Source organism: Buteo buteo, chromosome 2 (assembly GCF_964188355.1).
Source record: "Buteo buteo chromosome 2, bButBut1.hap1.1, whole genome shotgun sequence".
Lineage (NCBI taxonomy): Eukaryota > Metazoa > Chordata > Aves > Accipitriformes > Accipitridae > Buteo > Buteo buteo.
In genome coordinates, this window is record NC_134172.1 from 62,317,050 (window position 1) to 62,332,384 (window position 15,335).

The window sequence follows — 15,335 nt, forward strand, 5'->3', positions numbered from 1 at the left end:
ATTGATTTTATTCACTCTGATATTACTTTTTTCCCCTCCCTCTCCAAGCTTCATTGCCTTATCTTTTTGGAAAATGGCAGATACATTTACCTACTCCATGTCCAGTATTGCAATTTACAGCCATGAATTCTAAAGAAACCCTCAAAAGAGATTTCAAATGTTCTGCAGGAGGGTAGTCATACCATAAGATGTAATTAAGACAGTATTAGTGAGGTGAATTGTGGTACTAACAGGTGCCAAATCCAATTGTAAAGAACATCATATTAGTTTAAGCCACCATCACGGAACCAAAGCATAGATTCTCTTTTGAGCCTCCTCCACAGCAATTTAAGCTAATGAGTTTTAGCTCACTGGTGGAGAGGTCTAAGAGCATCCACAGAGCATAACACAGTTATCTGTCAACCCCCAGTAACCCAATTACTCTGGATCATACATAATACTTTAAAGGTAAAATCATAATAACCCACCTTACCACAGAGTACTCCCTCACCATCTCAAGAGCCTGATTCAGCCTTGGGCACAGCCATACTCTGCTCAGAAGCGAGGTGTCCCTGGGCAGACATCAGCCTCTCCCGGGGAGCGAGGTCCCCGAGGCTGCGGGCTCACACTGCAGCTCAGCACTTCACAGCGGTTACAATGGAGGGGTTATCTAGCAACACCAACAGACCCCATTGCTCCTCTCCCTGCTCTTTCAACCTCCAAATATCTCAAAGATTTGCAGATTGAGGTAATATCTTTTATTTAACTAGCTGGAAATAATGACGAGCTTTTGTGACCAGAAGCCCTTTTCCAAGGCAGGAGCAGACGTTAAACTAAAACACAACTCAAAGCACAATTCACCCGAGCAGCCTGTGAGCTTAAGTAAGTGACATGTCTCTTTACAATTAAGTAAAGAAATGTTTAGCAAGGTGCTCTGAATCAGCCTAAAATGGCAAGAAATTAATTTTGTCAATGAATATGTGAACACAACAAGCCACAGGTAATAAACCACAAATAAATAGCACCTGTACATTGGAACGATGTCCAATTTCCACGAATCCAAAACGTTCTCCTTCAGTCTGTCCTTTTCTAAGTCCTATGGAGCAATCCCAAAATAACACTACTGCCACTGGCTGGTATTTTATTGTTGTATTATTTCTGTAGAAGCTGAAGCTGGAACTACCCACCACAACTCACTATCAGACAAAGAGGATACATCAGCTCTCGCTGTCACAGAAGTTTTAATCCTTCAATAACAACCACAAAATACCAGCCACAAGACTGTACGAACTGTAGTTGACTTTACTAGGTATTTCCACCAAAACACTTTGTTGAGAAGTCACACTGATTTTGCCCAATGAAAAATGATCAGAGGGGCTCTTTCAGCCTGCCGGGCTTCCTATTCCTACTCCAACGTTCAAAAGGATTTCTCTTACGAACAGAGCTCTAGAGCTAAGCTTTCAAAGCCCTGTGAACAGCTTTCTGATGAAGTGTTACCGCAGAATAAATCAGTCTAAATCCAGGGAATTGTTCCAACAGATTAAAACCGCAATGCCAAAAAGCAAAGAGATGGTCCTGCTCCCACTTTATAAATATCTCACTTTGTTTTGAACCTGCCACCCACTACTTTCATTTGGTGGTCTTAGTCCTTTTATCAGAAAAGACAGTAAATAGTGGGTTCATATATGCTCCATGCTAATAATACTTTATATGCTTCATCATACCCTCTTCAGAGATATCTTTTCGAGACTGAAGAGTTTTGATCTCTATCATTCTATATAAGGAACTAATTTCACACCCTTGATCATGCTTGTCAACCTTTTCAGGATCTCTCACAGTTTCACTAAGTCTTTAAGAGCGACGAGACCAGTACGCATGCAGCATTCACAACATGGGTGCACTATGGATTTACACAGCAGTATGTTTCCTAGTTTGATCACTTATTTTTCCACAAGCATCTAACTCTCAATTTGCTTTTCCAAACACCGAGATAATATTTTGAAAGAATTGCCTATTATAACCCTCAAGTTTCATCTATGGCTGGAAAGCCAATTCAGAGCTCATCACTACACACATAGAGTGGGGGCTGTTCTCCAGGTGCACTACTTCACTACACTGAATTTAAAATGCTATTTTATCACTCTGTGCCAAAGGATTTTTCCATGTTTCCTCAAAGTTAACTCTTCTATTTATCATCATAAATTAATTTTTTTATCAACAAACAAACATTGTCACCTCTCTTCTATTTATTTTTCTAACTTTGACTTCTCTGTGCTTTTGGCCTCCACATCATTCTCTGGCAACGGCTAACACTGTGAAAACACTGTATAAAATAAATCTTCCTTCTGTCCACTTTACAGCTAAATTTTTATTGGATTTCCCAACAGTCTTCATGCTCTCAGAACTGCCAGTTATTCTTTACTCACCTTCTGTGCCACTCATGCTTTCATAAAGCTTTATTACATCCTTTTGTTCCCTAAGTGACTCCCTTCCAAGGTGCAAAGTCCTAAACTGTTTAATATCTCCTCCTCTTTCTTCTCATTCCATGCCTTTGCTCTCTCTTGTCATCTTTCTCTCTCTTTTCTAGTTCTCTTATACTTGAAGAATTTGCCAGAAATTATGCTGATAATGAGCTCCAGTGTAGATTATGTCTAAGATTTTACTGCTCTATAGGACCATTTTTCACGCTTCCTCAGGGAGATATATCAGGATTTCTCTTTAGAAATGTGCCTTAATACTGTCACATACCTTCATAAATGTACACGCAACCTTCCACATCACACCCTGCTTCCCCCACCACTCCCAGAATTAGGAATTTTGTTAAAAGCAGTTTTTTATTTATCATTTTAAATCTAAGCTGTTCATATTCTTTGCCCTTGGCCTCAAGTTGACCTAAATTTTTATTTATTTTTTTTTTTAAATCAGCCCTTTTATGTACATTTTCTGCATTTGTGTATTAGCTACACGAAGTTAATGCCTGGAAGCTTCAAAGACAAAATTGTCCATCCACTACAGCAGTGGAGAAGTCCTATACGCCTCTACTTGTTCAAGGGCTTCAATCAAAAGAAGGACACAGTGGGAATCATTACAGACTCAGGCATCCATTTCTTTTCAAAACAACGTGTTGATCTAATTTAGTTTCAGTAGTTCACCCTAATTTATTTTTAGGCTGTACTTTTGGATTTCTTGGACGCTTCAGGTAATGTTTCTTATGTTAATATTCAACACGGTAAAGTCAGAAGAGATCAGCTTCATTCATCTGTCTGACCCTCCTGCCTAGCACAGGAAAACAAATTTCTCTATACAATTCCTTCACCAAGCCATGCATGCTGGAATTGAGCGGTGCCGTTTCTCTTGGGATCTTTTGAGTCAGCACTGATTGACTTTCCATTTAATGAAGGGACCAACACTTTCCATTGCAACCCAATACACTGGCACCTGATACACTCCTCCTGTTAAATATGCACCTCAGGTAGAGTTTAAATGTTTTGGGTTTCCTTCAAATGAAGCTGTAATCGGGAGAAACAGAGAAAGAGGTAAGAGCTCCAAGGCAACCTCCCCTGCAGTGACTCTGCAGCCAGTCTGGAGTAAAACACACACCCTCCCCTTACCACCGCTGCCCTGCAGACAGATTGAAAGCTGTTTTCTACCTTTTATTACCCAATCACCAGTAATAAAACTCGTTGCTCTTCATCTAGCCACTGCACAAGAAAGACAGCACAACACTGCTCAACCAAGCTCCTTACTAGACCATCGGCGATGGCTATCACCAAATTGTGTTAATGCAGGTGCTCAGAGAAAAAGGCAGCAGCTGTCATTTTTGAGATGTGACTGCTCATCCCTTAAAAATGATGAGTATACAGGTATACCAGTAAAAAAAAAAAAAAAAAAAGGAACTTTCTAATAGCTGCACAAAAATCACTACAGTCCTTGTCTGTTCAGCCAGATAACAGGAAGAGTTCCCTCTCCTGCTGCAACTGCATTCATGAGCTTGGAGGCACCAGAGCTCCCAACCAGCCCCTGGGAGCACAGCACCTCCGCTCCCCACATCCTGGCTTTCCCTGTACCTTTTATTCACACAGATGCTTGAACCATGCTGCACAGATGCAGAGGCCAAGATTGCAGAACAAGTCCCTTGATTTATGGAAAGGTGATTGCCAGTCTTGAAAGCCAAGGCCCCAGACTATGAAAAGCAATTTGGAGTCTCTGCTGCTGGGAAGACCTGGGGTTCTCTTAAAAATGCAAAAGAAAATTTGAGTCTAATGATTTATGATAGGATAAGAATACTTCAGACTTCACTAAAGGAAATGTTTAAATATCAGGATTTAAACTTTGTGAGCCTTTCCTTATTGAAAGCTTTGACAATACTAAGACTGTATTCACTTAAATAATTTTTAGGCCAACAAGGTGACTGATGATGGCTTCTACTTAAGCAGTTTATTTTAATGTGGAGACATGATAAAAATAGCAGCATAAGTGCCATGTTTACAATCAATCCACAGCCCAGAATGACGTTTGAAGACTAGAGATCTGAGAAAACATTAATACATCACATCAAAGAAATCAAACTACAGAAAAGCAAGATGCTTGCATTATAACACTTCTCAGTTCATGCAATTAATGCTCAGGTCACAAATGAAGCTTTCTGGTGCATACATTTCAAGCCATTTCAATCTCTTGCCCCACCAACTACTACCTACCAATCAGAGAATGTGAAGAGATTTATATTCTGGAGACCTCCATAAAAGGTTGAATAATATTTCTGCCTAAACAGTTCCTATTTTATGAAAATGAAGTACTGACAGTATTTCTCCTGCCTTTATGTAAAGTCTTAGATTCATATTCATATGCCTATTCTACTATGAATTTCTCCAAAGGTTACTATACCATACAATGAACAATATTCTATTTCTTAATTTTTTATTTTTTTATTTTTACAGAGAGCACAAGCTTCTCTGGCTGTTTTATTGCTTTCATTGTTAAGAGACTGCTGTCTTTAACAAAGAAGAATGAAGCAATTAAAGTCAACGGGGGAAAAAAAGCAGTTATCTTGTGAAAGGCCAAAGGAAAAACCTTCACTATCCTTCTACTACTGACAAAAAAATATCTAATGCTCAGTGAATGCCTCCATCTATCTGAGAAATCCTGTGCAACACTATTTTAGAAGCTGGTGTTTGAAGACAGTCTTGTGCTTGTTTTGCAACCTCAATAAAACATTTTTAAAATGAGTTACAAAAAGATTAAGGTTTTTTTCCAGACCAAAACAGCTTCTCAGGATAGATGAGAAGAGCAGCTCAGCCTCTGTGCTGCAGCATCACTGCGCACACTGTTTCTGCGGGAAGCGTGGCAGAAACGCACTGTCTGGGAGCAGAACCAAGGATGCTGTTTGCAGCTCAGCCATGAGCAACGTGAGCACACAGCTCACTGTCCCTTCCAAAGGCATCTTCTGCTCTGCTCTGCATCACAGCATCACAGACACCCATCTGTTCTTCACTATCAAGGTTTAAGTGTCCTCCAGGAATTCTGCTCCCTTTGGGATATCACAGTTAATAAAAAAAGCAGGACGACAGACTTCTAAGAAGTCTTTAGGGGTCACTGCACTGCCAAAAAAACCTGTTATCGGTGAGGAAATACCATTTTCCAACACCTAAAAACACCACCAAAAATGGAATACATTCATGTGGAAGAGGCACAGGAACCCCCTCCTGAGTAACCAACTGGTGAGCTCTACAAATTGTTTTAAAGACATTTTTATACTGGTGAGAGTGGCAGCATACATATAATTATAGTGGCCTCAAATTACCCTTGAAAACATTTCATTTAGACAGTTACTAGCAGGCATAACAATAAAAGCCATTTCTCACAGTGTAAGCTGAATCACTATCAGAAGGGCTTGATGGTCTCATTATACTAGTGAAGCTTCTGTAGTACACGCGTGACACCTCAGCCCTGGCACTGAAGCTATTGCTTCCCAGATTTCAAAGGACTGCTGAAATACCCGGATACAGGAGTTGTCATAAAGCCAATAATCCTCTATAACAGCAACTGTCAGGCTACCCAAAATTTGGGAATCACTGCCAACATTCCTATGCATTTGCAAAGACTTCATGAAGACAACATGAGAGTACACATCACACAAAATATATCAATTCATATTCAACATGCATGAACAGGAAACAAAAACCAAAACAGCAAAAAGCATTTGGTAAGAAGGGTGCAAGAAGTCTCCAGCACTGTCTTGGTATGACTGTCTCAGGCCAGAGAGGGGCCAGAAAGGCTGCATGCATCCATAGCCAGTCAGGTCATCTTTATTTAAAAAAATAAAATAAATAAATAAAAATCTTCCATTCACCACCAAAAGTATAGTTATTTCAGAAAGTAAGAATTTTTGGGGTGGAGGAATGGCGTTTCCCACCCCAACACCTCCACCACCTATGCTCTCCAGCATGCCACAGAACCACGGAAGTTCAGAACAACCAGGATACTCCCCAAGGAAATCACATCAGCAAAGGTCTCTGACTTCCTTGCAGGCCTGGGGTATAAACCTGGAACACTAACTGAGTGACAGGGAGTGCTGCAGTAAAGTCAATCACTCTTCGGGCAAATAACATCTCTAAGCAAGAATCACATCTGAGATGGCTCCCTTCATTAGAGAACATCCGCGGAAAATTCATTCAGCAGCTACTCACACAGAGCAGTCTGGACACTTACCCTCTTACCACGTGCAATACATCCAGACAAGCATATGTTCAAATACAATGAATAACCTGAGCTAAAGGACAAAATCAACCTGCTTTAAGCCCCATTAGCTCCTTTTTTAAGGAGCATTCTCCAACTGCAAGCATCACACTCAGCAATTGCACATAAATAACCCTTCTGTGTGTAGAAACCAGGAGAAATCCCAATGATTTATATTTTCTAAGATTTAGAATGCTGCTGAAAAGATCAGAGAGATAGCTTTTGTGAGCAAGAGAGATCACACAAGCGCTGGGTTTCCTGAAGCTTGACTGGCAGCAGGACTTAGACTTTGTATTGTTTGTGGCATTTTAGTGGAAGTTTAGAAAAACTTTGTGAACCCCTGGAATCACAGCCAACTTGCCTCAGCTCCTGCTACATGTGGTCAGCCCCATGACAAAGTCCAGGAGCAGAATAGCTATGAGTTCCAAGACCATTTAAAAACAGCTACAAATGCACAAATTAAGTGTCCAAAAGATAACAAACACCTGGGTACCGCCCAGCTGGTGCACTGCTTCTGCTCAGTGTAGTCAAAATAATGTTTTAAACCTTCACCCTCTTACGGCAAGACCCCATGTACTGCCAAGTTCCCAGGCTGGGGTACAACTGAGTTGCTACAGCACACAGACCCTATCACCACCATGGAGGCCTTGCTTTTTTTTTTTAATATGTCACTGAAAAAATAAATAAATAAAACTGACACTTAGCTCTCCAAAAACCCAAATTGCTTTAAATTCTTCCTGGAGGCAGAGACAATCTGAACTTCTTCATTAACTCTTTTGTACAGACAAAGCTACAACCTCCTCTGTGCTTTTGTATTCACTCTGCTGGAAAATTCCAGCCCTTTTTGCAATTTAGACATTTGTGTCAAAATCTTCATGATGATGGGCCAGTAACTGAAAAATTGCAGTTGACAGTCCTAGATTACTCTGTGCTGGCTCCTCAGTCATAATCATTCAATTATATGACACAGCAGTATGAATGAGCGTGGTACCAAACACTACAAAATGATAAATGCACCAGTTGTAGCCAGGGAGACAATGTTACAGCCCTGCATTTGCAGACTGACACAGGCAAGTGCAAGGTCTCACCACGGAGACATCTTGAACGACAATCTTCTAAACAACTCCTCCTTCCTTTTGTTTCTTCCAACACCATAACAGCAGCTATAGCATTTGCTTTATATAGGTATTGTACTGTGTAAAATGCTGAAGAATAATACACCTCCTTTTAAAGCAATGTCCTTGCTGCAAACCAGAAGCCAGCAGACCTGTGGTCCCACAGTTCAGCTCCCAACTCCAAGGTATTCCCAGACTCCCCACACAACGAGATCTCAGCAACACAACCACACTCACCTTTGCAGGAATGGAACTAGGAGGCCACTCACTGCCAGGTGATCTGGCAAATTATTTATTAGCCAAACATGAACCAGATGGAATACCTGCGGAGTGTTCCATCCATTTACTGCTAGAAGTAACCAAAAGCATTTAGGGCATACAAGCTCCCTTACTGTCTTTTTTTTTTTTTTAAATAATGAATGTTTCCAATTAACTTTTTATCTTAAAAATGTCAGGAAAGTATAATTTTGTTCTGTGGCTGAGCTAATCCATGTGCAAATTTTCACCAAGCTCTAAGCCTTCTCTCTGTCAGCTCATGGATAAAGCTCAATTGCATTGTAAAATGAGAAAAAAAATCTTCCCTGGCTTTCCCGAGGACCATAAGAAACATATTTGGCAACTTCTTCATCTGGACTGAAGGAAAAAAGTTGAATCTGTAACAAGGACCATTTATTTGATGAAAACCATGTCAGAATGAACTACATGAGCAAAATAGCAAAGGTAGAATACTATACAAGAGTTAAAAGGGTCTCTATCAAACTGTGTGCTTGCTTGACACTCCCAACACTGTTATATTAATTCTCCAGCCATGGCAGAGACAAACCATGCAGCACCTGAACTGGCAACACCAAAAAAGCAGACTTAAACCACCCCCCAAGCCCCCACCTTCTACAATCTGGAAAATAAAGCACAAAACCACTTATAAGCCCTCCTCTTCTGGAAGGAAATAGGCCAATCCGAGTCATATAAACATACATTTACGCAAATCAAGTTTTTCTTTCTGCCTATGCAAAGGTAGAAACACCTACACAAACTGGAAAACAACAGACCTTATTGGCTAAGCAATACATTTCAAAGCTAACACAGCCAAAAGAAACTGTTAAAAACAGAAGCATCTAACTTCAGTTCTCCACACAAAGACAACCCAAAACCCCCCTCAGCAGAAAACTGTTATTATGTATGACAACAGAACTGGTGAATCTGGATATGAATTTTCAAGAACACAGCTGAAAAGCCTATTTAGTGAATAAATTTCATTAAAGACCTATATTCTTTGTATTTAGGAAACTTAAAGGTACATAAATCCCAAATAATTCTAGCATTTACAAAACACTACAAGGGCATCAGTAGCAAAATTTGTGAATTTCTAGTTATGTATTTTTGAAATATTTATGATGCAATTGTTCCTAATAAATTAGAATAAAGTCCATATATAGGATAAAAAGTAATACTAGATCCCTATTAATTTACATAACTGCACTAAAACCCACTCCTCCTTCACTTTGTTTAAAGAATTCCAGATATTAACCCATAGTCAGATTGGTTTTCTGCCTTGGTACAGTGAAAGAGTCCAAGAAGCAGTCACAAAATCAATCAAATTAGTACCTAGGTGCAATTCATACACCAAGTCATACTAATCTAACTACAGCATCAAATTCATGCCAATTTGAAATAAAAAGTGCAAGTCTGTGTACAGACACACTGCCTTCAGTCTAGACTACAGTTGAGCCTGTAAGGTCACAATTTCAATCATCAGCAGCAAGCATAGAAATATGCACTTATCTAACTGAATTGATTCTAATTAAACCCACACATTTGTATACTATCAGTACAGCAACACTAAATCAGCATTAATTTATAATTTGCTGGGTTCATTTCCAGCCAGATCTGTTTCCAGACTGGATTCGCTGCACAGCCGCAGGAGTGCTGGAGGGGAGCATCAGACAGGGCTGTGAGGACGGGCAGAACCTCTCCGTTCACAGGGGCGTTCATGGCCGTGGGTTTATAGCAGTGACAAAACTGCAATACAAGATAACATTCGGATAGCCACTGAACTTCGGCAGCTCTGCAGCTAGAAGATAAATGGGAGAGCCCTCCCCTGGACTACTAACTAGCTGAAAACAGACGACAAAAGGTAGGCATAAATGGTCAGTTTTCACAGGGAGGGAGACTGCGAGGAGCCTTTTACAGTGTATAGCAGAGCACTGCATTCATAAACAATGTGGAAAAAAGGGCAAGGAGTGGACTGAATATAGGCTATTCTGATAGTAAAGAGAAGGGCTGACTGAAGACCTGCAGAAAAACCCTGTGATGCTGAATAATCGGGAAATAAAATAACAGAAGAATTTCAGTGCAAATAAAGTAGCAGGCCAAAGAAAAATCACCCTAATTTCACATACAGAGTGATGTGCTCCAAACTGATCATTAACATTCAGAAAGTCTTGCTGGAGTCATGACAGACTGATAAAAGCATCAGCTCATAGCCATTCAACATACTAAAAAAAATAAACCTAATGTTAGGAAATTATTGGTAATTAAACCACCATATAAAGCTACAGAATGTCTGCAGCTTAAATCCTGGATGCAGTGCCTGTTCCTTCATTTCAAAAGGACATAATGGAAGAGGAAAATATTTTTAAAGAGGAAACAAGGTTTGAAAAGATGAATAATGAGGAATAATCAATTAGGCTAGAGTTATTCTGCCTGGAAACAGAGATTACTGCAGTGACATATGACAGAAGCCTATAAAATCATCGGTGGCATGGAGAAGGTAAACAGAGATCAGTTGTTCACTGTTCCAAACAATACAAAAGCTAAGAGATAGGAAATGAAGATAGCATCTGTCAAGTTCAAAAGAAAACAAGCAGAGGTAGTTAGCACCTACAACACTATTTTGTGCTCTGGAAGGTCTCCCCTGGGATGTGTCAGTGCTATACATTTAAATGGACTGGAGACACGGGCAAGTCCCCAAAAGAAAAATACATTAACAAAATAAAAGCAAACAACATCTACCTCTTGACATCCTGCAGCTGATGAGAGACAAGAGGGCTATCAGACAAAGGTTTATATAATTTGCCCTGACCTTATGCTCTTCTCTTTGGTCATTGTCAGAAAAGGACAGCAAACAAGATGGTTCCACCTGATTCTATGGCTGTTCTTACACTACAAAAATCAATTACATCTCTGGTACTCCTTAGCCCTTCTTTGAACTCACTCAACTTGCTTACCTGGCAAAAGCTGATGTTCTGGGGAGATGGGGACACAGGGGGGCTGGATTAGTGCCCTGCTTATTTAACAAACTGAACTGGTTTAGAAAAACATCCAGTAAATGCTGGAGGTGGTATGAGACAGAGCAAGAATAGGACCAACCCTTTTGCGTGCCAACCAGTCATTAAATCAGTTTAAGATGTAACACACAGCTTCATCACCAAAATACAGACGAAAAGGAAAGCAGTAGGTTGCCTATATCCTCTGTTCGAACACACAGGGAAAAGCCACAATTCCAGCTCTTGCAGGAGTAAAAAAAAAAAAAACAAGGGGCCAGTTTCACATTTTTAATCCATCTGGTAATTACAAAGAGAATCTGGTTTATATACGACTGAATAGTAAAGGTTACGTTAAAATTACATATTGCCTTTATAACCTCTACTGTATTTATACTACGTAAAGCAAGGAACACCCCTTTGGTGAACTAAAACCCGTTGTAAATTCAGAAATGCATCCAAGTCTGCTAAGGATGACAGCCAAATGAAAACAAAGCTATTCCTCCCTGTGCTTCCCACAGCATCAATTTGATTACTACATTAAATGGTGCTACCTCAGTCACAAAAGCCAAGGGGATATGTCCAGATAGAAAAAGGTGAATGATCAATAAGAATATATTATTAAAAATCCAGCAAGTCCCATTTACAATTCAGAATTTACAAGAATAGAACTGAAGACCAAGTGAGATGATTAAAACCTCTCATCAACTCTGATTTGCACAGTAGAAGGCACAGTCACCCCGTCCTTCCCATGTCAGGACCAAATCACAACTGCTTTGCTTAATAATTGACCTGATCTGGCCAGAATATTGAGAATTCCCAGGGTAAAGCAATACAGAATTTTCTTATTCCTCCAAAACCACATTCGTATGAAAATAAGACACTGAGATGTATCAAGATACATATCAGGAACATTTTCTTCAACAACACACAGAGAAACAGTAGCAAAACAGTCCTCTGTTCTCCTTGAACTATGGCAGATTAAACCAGACTGTAATAATTACGGACACAAATAGTCTTAACCAGTACTGCGCAACTGTCCAACACGAGGCTTAAGAGTCATAAGCAGCAGAGGCATATTTACTTTTATCCAAGATACAGCTGACAGATGATGAGCACAAGATAAACCCTGATAACGGAGGGTTATGGTGTCAGCACTGCCTACAGAAATAGAACTCACTGAGTGTTTGGCTTTACTTTTTTCCAGGAAGCAACAGTGGTAGCAATCCAGCTGAGCTATTATTTGTGAGAATGACAGGTAAATAATTAAAAATTAAAATCCCTATTCTGTTACATATGAAAACTGAACCTCCCAAAAAATTAAAAGCTGATTTGCTTTCTCCTATTTATTTTTTTTTATTTTTGTGCTTAGACTATATTATGACCATAATTTTTTGAGCTTCTTACTAAAAATACCATACCTATATATTACTACTTAGCTATAATGTTTGCCTTGAGCATGCGACAGAGGAATGTTTAAGAAAACTGTCCTAGAAGCATCTTTAAGAAAATTTCCTACTATATCTTTAAGGAACCAAAATATATGTTGTATGTAATAAAGCCTCTGAAATCTAAATGTACCATTACACTTACGCTTTCCAATGAAAAACACTAAAGAGCCTGTCACGTATGACCAATGTGAAATATGAGCTGCCAACAGAAGCACTGGAGAATATTTCTGAAGGTGATCTGAGATCAGGAAAATGCAAATTAAACAGTTTTGTTAATTTCAATTAGTTTTTAACCTTAGATACAAAATGAGTAGCTAGGAATGTAATTATAGCCTCCAATAATGCTGCTTCCAGCAGTTGTTTAATTTTCATTTTATAACATTTCCAGCTTCTACATTCTACATTCCAGCATTTGCAAACATGTCAATATCAGCCAAGTATAGCCCACACTAAGTTTCTGCCCTCAAGACAAGTTTCAGTGACTCGCGTGGCATGTGCAAGCTAAGTTTCAAAATCCCAAACAAATAAATGAAATTGGAGCAGTCATTGCCAGCCCTGAGCTGTCTCCACAATCCCAATCCAATGGCTAATAATCCAAATGAATCCTAGTGACTGCCTTGCTTCTTCAGGAGTCTGTCCCCAATTCAGCAAGACATACATTTGGCAAGTCCTGCTCCCCTAGTCCAAGTTATTTTGCTAGAAAAGCTCCACGCTGATTTTAAACTCAGCTCTTACCTTTTTACTTTTCACCATAGACTGGTGCTAAACACGGTTTGACAGGCTCCAGGATTTGGAATACGGTTGTCCTCTTGTTTCTACAGAAAAGGAAAGGCAGAAGCTAAAGTAATGAGCCCCCAAGTCCTCCTATCTGAACACGGGAGACTCATGAGTGTGTCTGACACAGGAAGCACAAGTGGCTTCTTCTTTACTTGTAATCCCCATCTTCTCATCACCTCAGTATTCAAGCACAAAAAACTCTCTGGGCTTCCCAGATGCAACCCCCGACACATACCAGACCTTTCCTATTTGCCGGAGCAAACACACATGTGACTGAGTCACCCCAGTTCTGCTACAAACTTTGACTGTGATTCACGTGTTGTGACCGCACTGTATTGCGACTTGATCACGCAGCGGTTCCAGACTCCTCAGACTTGAGAGGAATCAAAAAACGGATCAGACACCAGGCTCTCAATTGCCAGTACAACACCCTAAGCACGACATGGCCACTGAGCCAGCTGATGGCACTCCCAACACCTCCTGGGAAGCCAGTGACAGCACTACACGGCATCATTTGTTTTGTAACACTGCATTTTCTGCGCCGGACTTTATAATGATGATTTTTAAGACAGTAGAAGCATCTGACTTTGCTACAATGTTTTGAACTACTCCCTACAACTTACACTAAATATAAAAAAACAGAAATGGACATTGACCTAAAGTGATGATGCAAGTCAACAAAAAAATTTTTACAAGCTGTTCCTTGCTCATTCACATACTGACAAGACTACTGAAGAAAAATGCCCTCTTTCCGTTGTCCAAAATAAATAATACAACAGAGAATTTCGAGATCTCTGACCAGATTAACCAGAAAGAAAAGCTACAGATGAGAGCAAGCAGGAAGCCCAGAGCACTCCTGTCCATTAGTTACATGAAAAAAAATAATCTCTGCAATAAAACCAGGGGCAGTTTCGAGGTGTTTCTCTTCCTCCCCAGCGAAGCCCCTTATGACGAGGGATTATCTCCTAAACCCAGCTCCGTGAGGGAGCGGTACTTTCCTCCGGCGTCTCGTAACAGCAGAGGAGCCGAACCGAGCCCTCCCTCCCTCAGCGGCGGCCTCTCGCCGGGTGACGCCGGCGACAGCGACGGCCCGGGCCCCTGCGGGCTGCGGCCGCCTCAGCGGGACCCGCCCGGAGAACACCCCCCGCCCCCGCTCAGGTAACCCTCGCGGCGTAACCATTCACCGACGGCGCCCCGGGCTCGGGGAGCGGCGGCAGCGCAGGGCTCGGCGGGGCAGACGGTGCCCCCGGGCGCGGCCGCCGCTGACCCTGGCCCGCCCGCGGAGCCGCCGTGCGGCACCTGCTGCCGAGCGGCAGCCGAGCGCCTCGGTGCCGCTGCGTCGACACCCAGTAGCAGCGGAGGACGCGCGGGGCCGGCCTAGGGGCGTACCGGAGCCGCTGCCGGAGCTCACCTGGACGGCAGGTACCTCAGCACCTCCGGCCGCCGCGGCATGCGGGGCACTCTGCGCCTGCGCGCTGCGCTGCGGGGGCCGCACATGCGCAGGGGCCGGGACTACAAACAAGATGGCGGCCGGGCGGCGAGCCGGAGCTGAGCGCCATCTTGGGGGTAGTTCCTCCGGCACCGCCCTCCGCCCGGGCCCCGGCCGCCTCTGCCGGGCTGCAGCGGCCCGCCCGGGCGGGAGGCGGCGCCGCTCTCCCCGGCGCAGCGGCGTTTCCTCAACGGCGCCGGCCTCCCCGCGCCTGTGGTGTGCGACCCGGCCAGGCCCAGTTCTTCCCGCCTCGGCCCCTCCTGGCTCTCACAGCAGTCGCTGGAGCGCTCAGAGCAGGATAGGGCTCCCCGGCGGGCTGGGCGCGCTGCCAGGCTACCGAAGCCCCAAGCACACGCTTGCCCGTGCGTCCCAGTGGTGAGCGAGGTCGGGGCAGCGACCCACCCCGGGAAGCTGGGGCTCGGCGTCACCGAGGCCGGAGGCAGGCGAATTGCAAGCTAAGGGAGCCTGCCTGCAGCCAGCCCTGGAGCCGCTCCAAACCCGAAACGCCTCTTGCGTTGGTTTT

General features: G+C 42.3%; 1 protein-coding gene across 2 annotated transcripts in view; it reads right to left on the reverse strand.

Annotated features, from left to right (window-relative positions):
• NDRG3 (NDRG family member 3) overlaps window positions 1-14,809 on the reverse strand; it is a 64,314-nt gene extending 49,505 nt beyond the window's left edge. For both annotated transcript variants that reach the window (XM_075057817.1, XM_075057808.1), the window contains exons 1-2: window positions 14,735-14,809; window positions 13,282-13,361 (exon numbers count right to left, since the gene is read on the reverse strand). The gene's annotated coding sequence lies outside the window, so the exon portion shown is untranslated. The remainder of the gene's footprint in view (window positions 1-13,281; window positions 13,362-14,734) is intronic.
• Window positions 14,810-15,335: the final 526 nt, after the last annotated feature.